The sequence below is a fragment of the Patella vulgata genome, chromosome 5 (assembly GCF_932274485.2).
Source record: "Patella vulgata chromosome 5, xgPatVulg1.2, whole genome shotgun sequence".
Lineage (NCBI taxonomy): Eukaryota > Metazoa > Mollusca > Gastropoda > Patellidae > Patella > Patella vulgata.
This window is the reverse complement of record NC_065883.2, coordinates 53,137,179-53,150,708: the sequence shown is the minus strand read 5'-3', so window position 1 is coordinate 53,150,708 and position 13,530 is coordinate 53,137,179. Positions and strand designations below refer to the sequence as shown.

The window sequence follows — 13,530 nt, the reverse complement described above, 5'->3', positions numbered from 1 at the left end:
GAGAGAGAGTGGGGTTTAACGTCCACTCAACGCAAACTAGGTCATTTCGGGACTAACATGGGTCACTTTTATTTCAATAATTCGCCTGCGCGTAGGGGTCTTTAGCAGTGGGAGGAAACCGGAGAACCCAGAAAAAACCCCACGATGCTGGACAGCCGACCCTACTCCTTGTAAAATACAATCGTGGAATCGAAACCATGCCAGTTGACTCAATGACAGACCTTATGATACAACGCACACGCGCTAACCATTCGGCCATCCAAGCCCCGAGTTTTTGACGATTTTTTAAATTTGGCGTGAAGCATTGTGGTCATGGGAGTACGAACCCTATCGATAATCGACTTTCCGCACCTGAGTTTTGCCCTCTTTTAAGTTTTCAAATTTGGTGTGAAGCATTGGGGTCATAGCAGGATTAACCGATGTTTAGCGTTCTCTTGAAAATCGGACTGAAACTACTTGACAAAATGGCTGCTTGTTGTACGCAAATAGTGTAAAAGTATGTAATACCGTGGACCCTCTAGAACCTGTCATATCAACCTGTCATGACGTCATCACAGGTTGATATAATTATTCGGCTCATATGACGTTGATGATCGAAATAATACAAAGAACACAGAAATAAATTTTTATTCTTTTGACAATTAAAATTTTTTATTGACCGTTTGCTATAGCATTCAGCACCGAAATAGATGGCGTACTTATCGGCATATTTAGATCGGTTATCCATGGCTAAGATATCTTTCAGAATTTTCTTTTCGTCCACATTTCGATTATTTCTCCACACACTCCAAGACTTGAAAGTATTTATAGCCCAAGAGTTCCTTTGTAAAGTATTTTTGGGTACAGTCCATTTACCACAGTCGGTCAAATCCTTCTCAGAACATACCGAAAACATCCACGGCTCGCTGTCAGAATTGCTTTTTGATCCAAATTTTCTTTAGCCTTTGACTAGCAGTAGATCCTCGCCGGAATTTGCATTCACATCTATTCCATCGTGAATCCGTTGGCTAAAAAGAACTGATTATTCGTCTGATAACGTATTACTATCCATTTTGTTTTTGCTTTCAATTCACAATTGCACCTATATTAACCCCAAAATGCCGACAGTATAAACAGACGACGGACCCTGTTTATATTCAGCAATCAAGCACTATACGTCCCAGAGATATATGCTTCCGCCTTCCAGATAAGCTGCTGTTGAGAAATAGCTGCTGTGTGGGTACATTTTCACGGTGTGCCTGGCTTTATATTTTTTTATACCCCCGTCCGTCCGTCTGCCGTCCACAATTTCTTGTGAACGCTCTAACTGTTTTTAACAGATTGTTTTAAAATTGATATATGTGGTTTACATTAGTGAGATGAAGAAACCTATTTAATTTCAATAATTTCCGTTTATTACTTCTAGAGTTATGGCCGTTGTTTCACTTTGTGAATGCTCTAACCTCTAAAGTTATCTGCCGATCTGTATGAAATTTAAATGTGCCATTTAAGATAGTAAAAAGAACAATTCTATTGAATTTCAGCAATTTCCGTTTATTACGTCTAGAATTATGTCTCGTTTTACTTTATTGAACCTTATCATCCAATCATGGATCGCCCCCCCCCCCCCTGTGAAAAAAATTTCGATATACATTGTCAATCAATATTACAGCACCCCTGAGAACACTTCCCGCCCCCCTCGTTGCTCTGAGCTAGTTACGGCCCTGTTCTCTTAATAGTAAAAAGTACTATTTCAATCAAAGCAGAAATGTGGACGTATGACGCATATCTTTTTAGAGACTAGGGTTACCATCCTTTTCTGTTAAAGTTTTGTTCAGATTATCCAGATATGGGTATATTTTTATTTTGTCCGGCAACCTGTTTATAATTTGATTTTTAGTAGTCCTAAATCAATCAACAGCAGTTTTCAAGTGAAAGGTGAAATCATCAGTTTGTTAAAAGGATTTTATTTAATTAAACATATTGACAGACGTTTATTTGGTACTAGGGGTGGGTGTAGTGGTGGAATTCTGTTTTGCCGGTCCTGTAACAATACTGCCCAGAGACTGTTCCCATGCTAGATGCTGAAATTAAGATAATATCAAGACTTGCACAATCTATAGCATTTTTGGGGTACCCCCCCCCCCCCCCCTTTCAAAAAAAGAAAAAAATTATTGCCTACGTGTTCTTTTCCACCACACTATACGACATTGCGAGGTTGATTTTTTTTTTTTCAAATATTTGTAAAATTATGGCGAAACATACTTTACACCCATTTCTTTATGGTTCGACCTTTTCTTCCAGACAATACTGAAAATAACATCTGGCTCACAGGACCTCTGAACAAGTGTTTTCTGTGGCCAAAGGGTGCGTTTGACCTTAGTAGGGCCTACTGATTAAAAATTTAAAATGAAGGAATCGGTTTTGAGTAATGCATCTCCAAAATTGGCTACTTCACCCTAAATAAATGCACGTATTCAGATTATAAAATATCCGTAATAAACAATATATGAAATACTAGCTGGAGTATATATTTTATTTTCTTGATGTTCCAGTATTAAACAAAAACTTTATTTTTGGCATTGTCTTGGGTGTTTTAAATGATTATATAAACCGGGAAATAGTATTGGCTTTCTTCACGAACCACAATATTCCTAGCTGTACCGTTAGTAGCATTAGATTACCTAAATATGAAGTGGGAATAAACAGGATGCTCCTATGTCATGGATACTTGCATTCTGTAGCCTTTGTCATGTCATTAAGTTTTTTATTATGTATGTCTTTCCTTTTAGCTTAGTTTAATCCTGAAAATAATACCGATTTGCACTACTGTAAATACCAAGTTTTCAGCGTTTGGATTTGTCTGCAGAGAATCCTGCCAAAATCGATTGTAGGACCTGGGAAATAGGTAAGACAAAGGTTTGGGGTCGGCGACTTTGGTACCAAAATATATAGGGTCGGTCGGATTACCATAAAACAGGAAACAGGAGGGGTTTATAATAGGTTGGAAAATATTTACCTGTTGCAAGTAATTACTGAGGAAATGAGCCTCAGATGTCGATAAATCTGAAAATAAATTAAAATGTTACAATATTATAGTTTTAATTAGGTAAACGAAATGATTAACAGAAATTATGGTTTTGAGGAGTTAATCTCATAAAAGTAAAAAATCCCAGGACATAATTTATAAGTGGTGACAGAGTGATGCGTGTCGTGGGCGGCGGGGGGCGGGGGCGAATTATCCTTTCTAGAACAGTTAACATCACTCTTTGTTTGACGACTTCATAGTTAACCCATGTTTGTTAAATGTTATCCTATTGTATTTTAAAAAGAAAAATCACTCACGGTCAATCAGAGCCAGGACTTTGGCATAACCAATGACTTGAATATAAGCTGTGAGTTGACAAGAGGCAGCCTCGGCAAATAATTCTGATAGCATAACTTGTTGTTCACCATTAAGACTTTTATAAGATGGTGACTTGTGAATGGCCTTCAAGATAGCTAAAAAGTCTTCATTAGGAGCACATGGTCCGACAGCAAGGCAGCTCGCTACACAAGCAATAACACAGAGGACTCGAATGAACTGTAAAATACAAAGGTGTGTAATTGATAAACCCATGGAGAGAGAGAGAGAGAGAGAGAGAGAGAGTTTTCAAATTCAGTGTTGGTAGTGTTGGCATTGTAAAATTCGAGCATGAAGCAGAATCTAGAGCTTAACTTCATCCGTAGCCCTAACGACTCAAACTTTCATCTCGTATATTACTCTCATATTGTATTTATCTACATTGTTCACCTATTTCCTTTAGATTTAAGTTCAAAATACTCCTTCTTTTATAAATGCTTTAATAACCTCTGTCCCTAATATTTGTCAGAGCTCCTTGAAGTTCATTTCCAAACAAGAAATCTCAGATTTTTAACGGACCCATGTTCGTTTCTAGAATGTTTATTTGGTAATCTTTCATTTTTTGTTCAATCCCATCTTCTCCGGAACAAACTACCTCGAAATATAAGAACCTGTTTATCGTCGCGTGAAAAAAATTGAAAACGCACATATTCTTAAAGGCTTTAAAACATCATTTTAATTTATGCATCGTAATGACAGTTTATACATTAGTGAGGGAAATTTATCAGATTTTAAGTTGATTTCAATTTCAATGTTTACATGTAAGTCTTATTTGTATTTTCATTTATTTATGTTATTAGCATATTTATTTTCTGTACCATATTTTGCAAAGTGCACGTTAGCACTTAGTCGTAGAATTTGTGCGCCATAAAAATGTACAATAATAATAATAAATAATAATAATTTATGTTATTTTAAATACTGGTGATAATATTGTTCTTTAAATAAATATGTGTAAGAAGAATAAAATGCTTAGCTTACCATCGTAGAGTGATTGTGGCTAAACCTTACACGTGGAATCTAGATAAGATAATAAGAACGGTCGTTTTTAGATAATCTTTACCCTGACCTAGGGAACGGACAGGTTACTATTCTAGGAGTGGAGGTGATAATACACAATGACCCTATAAATACAAAAGAGACGGCTGATTGCTATGGAAAATTGCCAATTTTCAAATCAGAGAGAGAGAGAGAGAAACTAGATCATTTCGGGACTAACATATGGTTTTTAATATTATTTTAAGAATTCGCTTGCGCGTAGGGGACTTTAGCAGTGGGAAGAAACCGGAAGACCTAGGGAAAACCCACGAGGTTGGACAGACTGGTCAATTACAAGCGGAGACCTTATGATGGAACGCGCACGCGTTAACCATTCGGCCACCTAACCTCTCTGTATCATGAGATAACTAGCATTGCTATAGACGGGGTCAGACTAATTCTCTCCCCATTGCACATGATATTGTTTGACCTGCAGGGTCGTACATAAAGATTTTGCTTCGGGGGGTGTTTAGCAAAAATGCGACCGACTGATGCACATGCCCCTAATACGAGTGACGAAGTCAGGAGTCGAGCACCAGAGGTGCAAGTTTTCTAGGGGCCAGTGGCGGATCCAGAAGCTGGGAATAGCGGGTTGGGGCGGGGCGGTTCTAAATCTAGGGCACCATCCACAATCACTCCAGGATGGATGTCAACAAAATACTGGCTATAACACTGAGCGTCTCGGTAGAACATAGATCGTATTGCATATAGTTGTCATATTCCTGAAGCAATGGCCCGAGAAATCCCTCTCTGGCCATTGCTGGATTGGCTTCTGATATATGAGCTTTTGAGGGAGTGTGCCTGTTTTTCCCGGTCAATCAAATCTATCCCAAGTACAGCCACGTTCCAGCCCTTCGTTTTATCTGGGGTCTTCCCTAAAACTTTGATCAGTGATTTAAGGTATTAAAAACGGTGAAAGTATTGTTCGTCTCCAAACAGTATTGTTTACATTGTATTCGTTTTGATAGCCTCGTTTGTCACGCAATTAGTTTTTTTTTGCTATGCACTGGTTAATTGGGAATAATAAAATCGTGAGTCATGACGTAACGTTATGTAAACATATTTGGTCCAATTTAGAGCTATGTTTAAAGCGTAATGATATTGTTACGCAGTTAGCTATTGGTTGTTAATCGGTCTATTGACCAGATGATTTGAAACAGGAATTTGCTTTCATTACAGCAGTGTTAAGTGGGATTAGATCTAATCAAACGAAACACTGCGAGGAGTATGTCTTACCGCTGACTCCCAATCAATGACTTAATTAATTTGATTATGTCAGCAGATAACAACGCTTCATTTAGATAGACATGGAGCCAATCGCAATTCTTCCATGGCGCATATGTTTCTTGCGCTACATGAACAATTACTCAGATAACTAAAACATGTATGTAGTACGGCGAAAAAACTGCCACTGCCATGGCGCATATGTTCCTTGCGCTACATGAACAATTACTCAGATAACTAAAACATGTATGTAGTACGGCGAAAAAACTGAGACTGCTAACGCTGTCGGTCGCCAAAGTCGCAATTTGCGATAAAAATATGACGGTGGCGATTAAAATTTGATTTTGTCGATAACGTTTTGCGGTACTGGCGATTCTTTTTGAGAACTGGCGGAAAAAAATCTTAAAATTCTAATCGTATTTATCGTGGATTAACTATTACAATTACATTGAGTGTTAATCACGTGCCGGCAGATTCTATAAATTAATCAACTGGCTCTATTGCTATCGAGGGAATTCTTGAACGAAAAATGGTCATCGCATGTGAAAATATACACGGACGGGTCTCACGATCCAAACACTACCAAAACTGCATTAGGTGTGGTCATTCCCGAATTTAATGTTAATATATCGAAAAGGCTACCAGATGGATGCTCTATCTATACAGCATAACTAAAGGCAATATCCACAGCCCTTGAGTGGCTCGTGTCATCCACCGTTCAAAGAGCAGCCATTGTGTCAGATTCCCTTAGCAGCATAAAGTCAATAATACATGACAAAAAAACCACCTAGGCCAGAAATTGTTCAGAATATTAGAGCAAGTGTTAATTCCCTCCAAAACAAAAATAAACCCGTAGAATTTACATGGATACCATCCCATGTTGGCATAGCAGGCAATGAGTCCGCAGACAATCTGGCTCGCAAAGGACTCAGCCTCTGCAAGACCGAATACTTAAAATAAAATATAGCGTTCAGGAATTTAATAGCATCGTCAAAACTAAAATAAAATCACAATGGAAAATTGAGTTGGCCATAGCAAATACTTTTAGATTCAATTTAAACAACGATCTGGTTGTAAAGACGGAGATTAATCACCCATCGCGCAAAATTTGTGGGTTTAATCACAAGATTAAGAACTAAGGATTTAATTACCGACCATAAATTTTACCCAGTGAAGTGCGAATGTGGCCACAATTTGACCGTTAACCATGTTATCATCGCGTGCAATAAATTGGACAAGAAAAGACTCCCCGCACGAAATTTAATGGAAAATGCCAAACTTCAATATACCCTCCAAAATGTACTCTTCTCCCCTCGGAATATGTCATATAAAATTTATGAAGCCATCTCAAAATTCATAGCAGAATCGGGAATTAACTGTTAAATTAGTTGCGTTAAAATAGCACTAGTCAAAGAAAGATAACTGGTTGTGTAGACCAGGTTGGCCCCTAAGCCACCTGGATGCTTTAATAAGATAGGGAACTACATATCTAGTTACAGAAAAGGAACTATTGTTGTAGGACAGTAAGGCGGTTCAGTCTGCTGTATGATTTAATATACTAATATACAAGGGAAAAATAATGACAAAATAAAGGAATAGGGACCTACTCAACCATTATAAACAATGACAGTGCACATCAATCAATTTAATTTAACCTGTGTTTAAAAATTTATTTATTCCTATAAATGGTTCAATTTGTCTTATTGTTTATTTGTGTGTGTGTGTGTGTGTTGCTGCTGGCTCTTCTTTCTCTTTTCAGGTAACTTTTTATCTGTGGAGAGCCATACCCAAGGAAAACTCTAATGGAATGCTTACAACTGTTAAACTTTGAAGTTTTGAACTTTTAGTTAATTTTTAACAACATGGAACTTATTGGACGAACACTTTTAATATGTAAATAATCTACGGGTCCAGCTATGTGGTTTTTACTGCAAGCACGTCGCTTTTCCACATAAAGCCAGTGGATTCTTTTCCCCACGGGTTTTTTTCCATCCGCCCTGATGCCGCCAAACTTTATTATGACAACGGAAGAAGATGACCCGCCCTCTTTTCTCACGACAGCGAATTTCTAAGTGTGCTTTAAGAAACTTTTTGAAGCCCAGGACCTTTTTATTTTGTGCGTTTAACAATTTTCAAGTGTAAATAATTTAATTAAATCAACCTGTCCATAATATTATATTCATTGTATTGTACGTTAAATCTGCAATAAACAACAATAACAACAACGATAATCCGGATCGCGTCAATGAGTAATACTAATCAGTTGTCTTAGATTCATGATTAGCTGATTGATAATTGTCAATGATATATATAAAAGCCTATCTCAAGTCATTATTTCCTCCTAATGATTAATCCAAGCGGTGATATTTGATGTTTCGTTTCGTCTTTAACAAAAATGGCCGACAATTCTTTTCGACGAGAATGAAATATTTTGATAGTTGAATTCCGTTTACGTAAGAACGGGTTAAATAGCCAAAATGCTGTAAAAGTGAACGACGCGTATAATTCTAAGCATCTCATATACAAATATAATTGAAACTTAAATCATTCTATCAGGGATTCAGATTCTGATACCTTTATGGTACCTGAAAATAACAGTAGGGCTATTGTACATGCAAAACATAAATTTATAGAAAATTGGCAATCTCCTTGTATGTGATCTGGCGTGTAAATAGGCCTACTGAAAATATACTGTGCAGTACGGTGTGCAAATAAACTAAAGTCACCGAAAATAAAATTTGATCTTAGTAAATAAAAACTGCTGATGTATTATGTAAAGAAAGATTTTTAAAGTTGTTGTATATTGTATTGTAAATATCGGTAATTAATTCTACCTGAGACATAAAACTGTTACCTGTTGTCTTTTTTATCACACATTTTTGGCGGAAAAAAATATGAACCCTTTTTTTATATAAAAATTATCATCCATTTTGGCGGGGAAAAAATGAAAGCCAGCGTGAGCCCTTGCCACTGGCGGGAAGTTTATGAATAGGCCTAGTGTCTTATGTGAATTAACAGCCATAAATTTTTATATTTAGTAAAGTTAATATTTAATTTGATGCATCACACTTGACAAGCTTGAATGGTTTCACTTTAGCCAGTTAATGTCGTTTTCATCAAAGAATTGGTAAATTAAGGGATATGTCAACTCATTTATTTTATTATGTCGTTAAAGATGGCGACATGTCACTTCTGATATATTATTCAGATATGTGTCACGTGCTCATCCCTTGTCTTCCCGGTTCGTTATCAAAATGGCGGAATAATAGAACAACACACGGATTTATCTTGTATTTTTGTTAACATAAGGTAAGGTAAACAAAATTTTGTTGTAAGAACTTTAACTTATAATAACTATACAGATTCTTTTGAGAAACAAATATGTTCATATAGTTAATCTTTAATTTTTTAAAGTTATCCCTTCACTGACTGAATTCGGAACATGTCTTTAAAGATGTGTTCCTTGACTATAACTATTAGTTCACACAGTCGACCCACGGAACGTATTCTAATCTATAAAAGTAGGCTATTTTCTAACGACCAGAGTAAATTATTTGTTGGGCGCATTGATTTTATTGGTCACGTTGATTTTATCATTTGTTTCGGTATGGATTTTATCATTTCATTACCGTATTCATTACCCCAGTCAGAGCAGAACAGAAAGAGTTAAGCCTCATTTCATTGACCGCATAGATTTTATCATTTGTTTGGGTACATGGATTTTATTATTTGTTAGTGCATGGATTTTATTATTTCATTGGCCGCATTGATTTTATTATTTCATTGGCCGCATTGATTTTATCATTTGTTTGGGTGTATAGATTTTATCATTTGTTTGGGTGTGTGGATTTTATCATTTGTTGGGCGCATGGATTTAATCATTTGTTTAGGAGCATGGATTTTTAATAGTTGTTTGGATACACAGATTTGTATGTTCCGTACATTTTAAATGGGGTAATATTATCATCGTACGAGAACATACTTTTATTTCCTGCTTTGTTTCAAAAACATGCATAAGACGGTTGAAAGTCGGGTTATGGGTATCTGAACAATCTGTCACTGTCATTGTACGTTGAGCCATCTAGCCCTAGGCGAGAATGCCTATGTGTACATTCCCATTAATTACTCTATATATGTCAAAATCTAACTTTATTGTTTGATAGAAATCTGTGTTTTAATTGTTTACACTGGTTAAAATATTGAGATAAAAAAAACAGGAAAGACATTATACTGTCGCACCTGATTCATTCACCCCTATCTGTAGGGGGAGTGAACAGTTAATGATTTTAAACATTTAAATAACGACATATTCCTTCGCCTCTCTCTTTTATAAGGACTGCGTGTGTAATAATTGTGTGATGAAATTATCAGACAGCGATATTTTTTACCACCCCACTTCGAAGTGAACTTTCAGGGTCATGCATGCACGTCAGTAAGCAAAATACCCAGCGTTTGGTTTTCCACTCATATAACTACACAGTTAAAATAGTGTTGCCAGGTAATGAAACCCCACAGCTAAGTCACCCGACAGCCCACATTCTTTCGAATGGTAGAATACAAGACACTGAAATCTGATCAAGAGTGTGAGGGCTTACAGTGTCAATTTTATTTGGGATAAGGTTACTGTTTATAAGTTACACCTTATCGTGTAAATGCACTAGGAGGGTAAAGCCATCCTGACACTTGCACGATTTTCATTCCCACAATGGCGCGCACTTAGGCGTGTCAAGTCTTCGGGAACGAGCGTGAGCTGAGTGTGTGAAGGGTGCGGGCGTGCGTGCCATGTCGTAGAGAGAATTTTGAAATTTTCAAAAATTCGGCACGCATCAATGTGCATGCCACTTGCGTGAACAATGCGTGCCATGGGAATCCACTATAAACGGCAGACATGAACGATGCGCGAACAATACTTAAAGGAGCTAAGTCGCTAATATTTGGGACCTAGAAATTGACACAAATGGGTCGCAATGCATATAATAATGTAATATGAATGTATATAATCTGATTTACATTCAATCGTTTCTGTTTTTACTGTAATTTCTAATCAGTTATGACAATCTTTAGCTTCTGGTTATTCCGGTCTATACCGATGGGTATTTATTGCGCATGCTCTTCAGATAAGAATATAGCGTCACCATTTGACATGATTTGTGGAATATGTCTAGCCTCGTCCTTTGAGCCCCTTGTTCCAAATGGCGCTGAAACGCATTATGGTACACGATTCGTGTACCAATGGTAAAATGTTTATTTTGTCTTGAATATTGGATATCAGAAGCCCATCTTTTCCCTGTAAGATCACAAGACCAATGTTGATTTGAATTGACAAATAATTAGTGTTTTCAATGTTGAAGTTTTTGAGGATATTGAGTTAGAGACTTAGCTACTTTAACCTAATGTGTAAACAAGTAGTGCCATTGCGTCGCAATGCTCACCAATGTGACCCATGTGTGTACAATCCACGAAAAGCGCGCAAACACAACTAACCCCCAAATGGTACGCCTTGCCATGGCGCGGCATTGCGGTGACAAACATCGGGCAAGTGTCAGGGTGACATACTCATCCACACACTCACACACACATATATATGTTACAGTTAATTTGTGTAATCAGTGATTTCATGTAATGACTAAACGAATCAGTCATTACGTGAAATCTGTGAGCATCAGGCAATACGGGCAATGACTAAAAATTCCAGTCAATACACGAAATAACTAAAAATCATGGTCAGGGATTCCGCGAAATGACTGAAGTGCTGTTAAACACACAAAAATACACTGTAAACCATTTTTTGACGTCAAATCAAACGTTAAATCATACATTGCAGAAAAATATGCTTATAGTTGTTTTTCATCACGAAAGACTTACTGTCAAATCGCATTTTATTTCAAAAATTCTGACTGGTTCATCTCTAAGTCATATGTTTTTGCATAACATACTGCTATGACAGCGGTTGAGGCATTTTGATTTTGATCTTGGTTTTGCATATATTCGTCCAACATCTCTTGAAACCTGCACATTTGAACCGGACTTATCCCTGTCCACCGCAGCTGGATTCTGTATGTACAGTCTGACGAAGTACGTGTTAGCGTCTTAGTACAGTCTATATCAGTGTAAGTAAATTTTAGGAACACAAATCCCTGCTTGAACACAAATAGTGCACTCAATTAAAACAAGTACATGTATGACTATTCATGGATGAAACAAAGCCACTGGGTTGTGAAAACACCTGTTCATTAACACCTGACTTTTTATCCGATTTTTCAAGAGAGAGAGAGAGAGAGAGAGTTAGAGAGAGAAATGGGGTTTAACGTCCACTCGACACAAACTAGGTCATTTCGGGACTAACATATTATGGTTTAATTTTATTTCAATAATTCGCTTGCGCGTAGGGGTCTTAGCAGTGGGAGGAAACCGGAGGACCCGGAGAAAACCCACGAGATTGGACAGGCGACCCTACTCCTTGTCACGTACAACCGGGGATTCGAAACCACGCCAGCTGACTCAATGACAGGCCTTATGATACAGCGCGCTCGTGCTAACCATTCGCCCCCCCCCCCTGTACAATCAGGGGCAATAATCCAAAAAGTTATGTATGGCCTGAAATGTGCAAATATAAAAAGGAACCGAGATCTTTGGGATATAAAGATATGTTTTAAGTTTCATCAAAATTTGATAAAAATTGTGACTTCTAGAGGCTCTACAACCTTCGTATTACACACTTCTACACAATTTGCATACAAAGAGCGGCTATTTTGTCGGACAGTTTCATTTCGCTTTTCCCGAAGTTCAAATTCAGCCTTCTTTATTGTTGGATGGTGATGTATTTAAATGTTTTTTAAAATTGGAAAAAAATTGTGACCTCTAGAGAATCTGCAAGCTAAAAATGCGATTTTTCGAAAAATCGGGGGTCATAATCCAGAAAGTTAAGTTCGGGAATCCGCGATTTTCAAAAGGAATCAAGATCTTAGTGTGTAATGGTGATATATTCACACGTTTTTTTAAATCGGATAAAAATTGTGACCTCAACAGGGGCCACAAGCTAATTATAAAAACGTGATTTTTGGTTCAATCAAGGGCCATTCAGGAAGTTACGATCCGATATGCGCGAATATCGAAAGTAACCAATATCTTTGGGTTATCAATATGTAATACATGTTTCATCGAAATCGGATCAAAATTGTGACCTCTAGAGGGTCCACAACCTTGATTTACCAGTTGTTTACAATATTTGCGTACAAGGGCGGCCATTTTGCCCGGCAGTTTTGACCCGATTTTCACAAAATGTGAACTCAACAAACATTACGGTGTAACGGTGATATATTCGAACGGTTTAAATCAGATAATAATTGTGACCTCTAGAGGAACCACAAGCTAAAAACGAGGGGCGGCCATTTTGTCCGGCAGTTTTTGTCCAATTTTCATGAAATTCAAACTCAGACAAAATTACAGTTTAACGGTGATATATCCAAACGTTTTTTTTAATCGGATAATAATTGTGACCTCCATAACCTTTAAAATGAACAAATATGTCCATCAGACAATGACAACAGTGTCCTTTATGTGTTAGGCCTACACATATTGCCTGATATGCAAAATCTGCAATCGGTCATTAAGTGTAAAAAGAAGGTAGGAATTTTCGTCATTTCGTGTAATGTCTGGATTTTTCAGTCATTACACGTATTGCCTGGTGCTCACAGGCTCTTCGCGAAATGACTGATTTGTTTAGTCATTACGTGAAATGACCGATTACACAGGTTGAATGTAACATATATACATATTACGATCTATATACATGTAGTTAAATAAAGTTAAATATATTACAAGCCTATAAAATTAAATAAACTGAGCGCTATGGAAAACGCATCACTTAGTTTTTCGTATAACAA

General features: G+C 37.1%; 1 protein-coding gene and 1 long non-coding RNA gene across 2 annotated transcripts in view; one reads left to right on the top strand and one right to left on the bottom strand.

Annotated features, from left to right (window-relative positions):
• Positions 1 to 1,966: 1,966 nt before the first annotated feature.
• LOC126822422 (uncharacterized) lies at positions 1,967 to 3,545 on the bottom strand. Its single transcript, XR_007680817.1, has 3 exons — positions 3,325 to 3,545; positions 2,999 to 3,045; positions 1,967 to 2,063 (listed from the first exon to the last, which is right to left on the bottom strand). It is a non-coding gene; the product is annotated as an uncharacterized LOC126822422 (long non-coding RNA).
• Positions 3,546 to 8,831: 5,286 nt separating this feature from the next.
• The window catches only part of LOC130012830 (contactin-like), a 43,464-nt gene continuing 38,765 nt past the window's right edge, over positions 8,832 to 13,530 (top strand). The window contains exon 1 of the mRNA XM_056100794.1: positions 8,832 to 8,953. The gene's annotated coding sequence lies outside the window, so the exon portion shown is untranslated. The remainder of the gene's footprint in view (positions 8,954 to 13,530) is intronic.